This window comes from Gadus chalcogrammus, chromosome 3 (assembly GCF_026213295.1).
Source record: "Gadus chalcogrammus isolate NIFS_2021 chromosome 3, NIFS_Gcha_1.0, whole genome shotgun sequence".
NCBI classification, from domain to species: Eukaryota; Metazoa; Chordata; class Actinopteri; order Gadiformes; family Gadidae; genus Gadus; species Gadus chalcogrammus.
This window is the reverse complement of record NC_079414.1, coordinates 2947927-2952841: the sequence shown is the minus strand read 5'-3', so window position 1 is coordinate 2952841 and position 4915 is coordinate 2947927.

Here is a 4915-nt window from a genome sequence, read left to right as displayed (position 1 = left end):
GAAAGGGTAATGTTTTTCTGTGTTTATTTTTAATAATATGCAGAACAACTGCATCAAAGGAACGTGTAACTCATGAATGTGTTTGGATGTGCTGAGTTAGATGTCTGAGAGCCTGCCTCTTCAGAATCATAAACTTGCTAGAAAGGTCTACTCAAACACATTCCACCAAGTCCTCTCAAAAGGCCATATGCTCTGTGTTATGGGAATATAACGGTTGCTTGTGTGGCGGGAATTTTGAGCCATGTCAATCATAACCTGACCGAACTGGGTAGAATAAAGAGTCATAGCGAACTTATAACAATTATGTTCATACATTTGGGTAAAACAGTACAGTGACATACAACGATCATACAACAAACTAACAACAATCCTCAAAAAACAGAAACAATGATAGGCCTATCATATGGGGCCTAGATGGGAGTCAGCCTGTCGCTCGAAGAGCTCCGCAGGCTGAAGACCCCTTGATGGGAATCACCCTGTGCCTATGGCGACACATTAGTGCCATAAAGCACTGATGTGATAAAACATGCATTCGGGCGTATTATATTATATCACACGCGTAGATATTAATTGCGAGCGCGCAAATTAACTCTGCGCGAGCGCACTCAGAGCGCTGCTCCCCGAGCGAGGAAAACAGCTCCTCGAGAGCATTACCTCGTTGCAAGCGAGAGCGGGAAATAACTTTGGTCGCAGAAAACAGCCTCAGCCTCTCGCGAATGATGTTCTGCTCTCGCGCGCAAATTAAGTTTTGGCACTATGGGGAGGGAACCAAGGCAGGGCGGGCTTTCCTATGATTCGCCGTTTCTGAAGCGCGATATTTGATTGACAGCCCTCCTCAGCCCTCCTCTCATTCAATTCTGAATTGTACAGTAAATGGCTGAAACGATAGTTACGTATTGTAACTCTAGATTCTATGAGTATAGGCGCAGCCTTTTAAGTTTCAGCCTCATTGTCCTTTAAATAGCTGAAGAAAAGCTGTTTATTGGGAGCAGAACGTCCGCCGGCGCCCGACTATATCTGCGAAATGCTGACGTCTTTGAGGCACGGCGCACGCGGACGTAATTGAGGCCCACGCTGTCGGTGGGCGGGGATTACACATTTTTCAGTGCTACGGCTCACGCCTAGGGATAACCCAATAGCGATAGCCTTAAAAGGCTGCGCCTATACTCATAGAATCTAGAGTTACAATACGTAATTATCGTTTCAGCCATTTACTGTACAATTCAGAATTGAATGAGAGGAGGGCTGAGGAGGGCTGTCAATCAAATATCGCGCTTCAGAAACGGCGAATCATAGGAAAGCCCGCCCTGCCTTGGTTCCCTCCCCATAGTGCCAAAACTAAATTTGCGCGCGAGAGCAGAACATCATTCGCGAGAGGCTGAGGCTGTTTTGTGCGACCGAAGTTATTTCCCGCTCTCGCTTGCAACGAGGTAATGCTCTCGAGGAGCTGTTTTCCTCGCTCGGGGAGCAGCGCTCTGAGTGCGTGCGCGCGCTCGCAATTAATATCTACGCGTGTGATATGATATAATACGCCCGAATGCATGTTTTATCACATGAGTGCTTTATGGCACTAATGTGTCGCCATATGTGCCCCTCCAAGAGATGCACAAGCTGAAGACCGATGTTTTGACTTATGTTTTGACTTCGTCCACACGGAGCCGAAACGGGCGTAAACGATCCGGTTTTGTTTTATGCGGTTCAGGAATATATCCGTAAAGACGGAGTCACTGCGAAACCGCATTGAGCTGAAGAAACGCTGTGGTAAATATTCAAGGCGCTGGTTCTCCACAGAAAAAGTGGAGCGCATCAAGCCTGAGATTAAACCTTTTAAATTGAGCAGAAAACCTTTTTAATGTACAGTTAGTAACTACATTTATCAAGGGGCTTTATTTAAAGTTACAAAAAGAATACAAATAAAATAATATATAAAAAATTCAACGCAACTCTGACGTCCCCCAGCTGGTGGGGGGCTAATGACGTCATCGTATGCGTTTCAGGCGTCCACACGAATCCTAACAAGAAACCGCATAGGTCCGGATAGATTTGAAACCACCTCCGAGGGTGGTTTCAGAAATCTCCATTCGCCGGCTCCGTCTGGACGGTCGGCCGAAACGCACAAGACTATGCGGTTTCACCCAAAAATCGGCTCCGTGTGGACGGGGCCTAAACACAGACTTCTTACTGTACGTCCACACGAGAAGCGAATTGAGCTACCAAATCGCCGGAAGTCATTCACTTTCTATGGGCAAGAGCGACCAAAGCGACCAACGCTACCAGCGGCCAAAGTTCAGCGACCAGAGCGTCCAAAAAAAGTCGAAAACTGTTTAACTTTATGCAAATTACTATGACGCGTTTCAGCAGCCAGACACTGACAGCCAATCGTAATGTAGACGCTCTTTGCTTGCGTGGATCCCAGGGAACACCGAACACCGGCACTTTGGTTCCTATACCTACTGTTTTGGTTCCTACTGACTACAAAATGTCGACGGAAAAATGAATCGCGGCTGTAACTGGGCACCCGGTGTTGTACGATCCGAGCCTTTTTCATTTCAGAGAACGCAACAAAAAGGCTCTGGCCTGGGCGGAGGTGTCACGTGTGGTTGGTTGGTCTGTATGCGAGTTAATGAAACGTTTGAGATTATTGTAAAATAGGCGCGATACATATGTAACCGAGATCCTATCATACTAATCTCCCTTGCTCTGAATGGGACGATATCGTTTTCAAATATCGAAAATACATACGTTGTGCAAAGGAATAATACGTTGTGCAAAGGAATAATGCACGCATATTAATGCAAATTAATAATGCACGGAACAAACGTTTCACTTCAATGTGGTTTAATTGACAGCTGACAAATGACCATTTAGCTTTTATCCAAAGCAACTTACAATATGTCATTTGACATAAGAAGTGAAACAATATATGATAATGATAATGACAGCTGTGTTTTCTGTTTTGTGTTCAATAGTTAATGAGTGCATCAAGAAATGGAAGGGTCTCAGGGACACCTACAGGAAGAATAGGAAAAAGGAAAGGAGGAGGAGTGGTGCAGGGGCAGGTGGAGGGAAGCCATGGAAGTATGCCCGCATAATGGCCTTCATAGATCCATTCATGGAAGACCGCCATAGCCAGACCAACATGGCAGGGCCAGTGAGTGAGAGTGAGAGTGAGGAGGACACAGACCAGGCAGCACCAGGGAGAACAACGGTCCAGGACCAGGAGGCACCGGTCGATAATCAGGCAGCACCAGGGAGAGCACCGGTCGAGGACCAGGAGGCACCAGAGAGAGCACAGGCCGCTGACCAGCTAGCACCACAGGCCGAGGAGCAGGCAGCAGGAAAGAGCAGGAGAAAGACAGGACGAGGCAGAGACCAGACTCGTGATGCACTTGATGCGGAGAGGCTCATCACAGCTATAGAGGCTGTTAGCAATCGAGTAGTGAGTCAGAGTCCTCCAGAGGGCTCTGTCTCACTATTCTTTCGAAGCCTCCAAGAGGATTTCAAAAAGCTGTCTCTTAAGACTCGAGAGGATCTAAAGTTCGAAATGTACAGGATGGTGTACGAGGCCAAGTGTTGTGAGGTTGACATGTGAGATGAGGGGAACGGGGTGCAGCTGACAACATTGTGAGGGGTGTTATATTAAGCTTATTACCCTCGCAGTGCTGTAAGCTGCACCTTGTTCTTCTCCCTCACATGCCATTTATATATACACACACACACACACACACACACACACACACACACACACACACACACACACACACACACACACACACACACACTTCAATTTTACAACTTTCTTTTGATGTTCTCTTTCACATGTACACAAGTTTGTTTCTTTGTTTGTTACGTTCCCACATGTGCACTTTTATCAGCATTTGCTGATTTGTTAAATTGAATAAATATTTCCAAAAACAAGCTGTTGTGTTTATTATTTTAAAATCGACAATGTTATTGTAAAATATAGGCCTATGCTTTGAGGACATATTAAATGACTGCAACTACCATGGTTTATAATGTAGTATACAATGTAATGTGTAGGAGCCATCTATGTTCACCCTTTAGTTTAGTTATTTTAGCCACTTGGGGAGTATTGCATTGACTGTGGCAACACTGGGATCACTGGGAATTATGTATATACAGGTGAGATGATCAAACATATAGGATAGCTACCACATAATGTATTATTTATTGCAGAAATGGAAGTCATGCTCTTTGTTGAATTTTGGTGGCTCTTAAAAGAGCCGTTTTAAATGAATGCTCAAACACCAGGTTGCCAGCCAACAGCTCCCTCATTGGAGAAGTAGGAGACATACGCTTCCCTGACACGGGGGGCCTCCCGTGTGGCGTTGTTGCTGCCTGCTCTGTGAATACGCTGCAGGCCAGCAGCTTCACGGTTTGCAGATGGTCCTGCAGATGGTCCTGGTCGTGGTTGTGGTCGTTTTGTTGGCTTGGTGGTTTTCCTGATGAAGTTGTGCAGTATACAGGTCGCTTTCACACAGGCATCCACATTGCTAGGGCTGACCCCAATGACTCCTTTGTACATACGCCACTGGGAGGTGAGAATACCAAAGGTATTCTCAACGATCAGCCTAGCATGGGACAACCTGAAGTTGAAAGCCCTGCGGCTGCCATACAGGTGGGTCCCCGGAAAAGGCCGCATGAGGGCACGGCGCAGCGGAAAGGCCTCATCTGCCACGAAGACAAATGGCTGCAGTCCCAAATGATCAGCACCTGGTAGCAGAGCATCTTCTGGTATGCCAAGTGTGACGTCCCGCAGAGCCTGGCCAAAGATGGAATTGGCCAGGACACCACCATCACTGGTCCTATCATAGCTGCCCACATCCACCACATGAAAGAAGTACTGTGAATCCACCACTGCCAGGAGCACGATGGAGTAGGTTCCCTTGTAGTT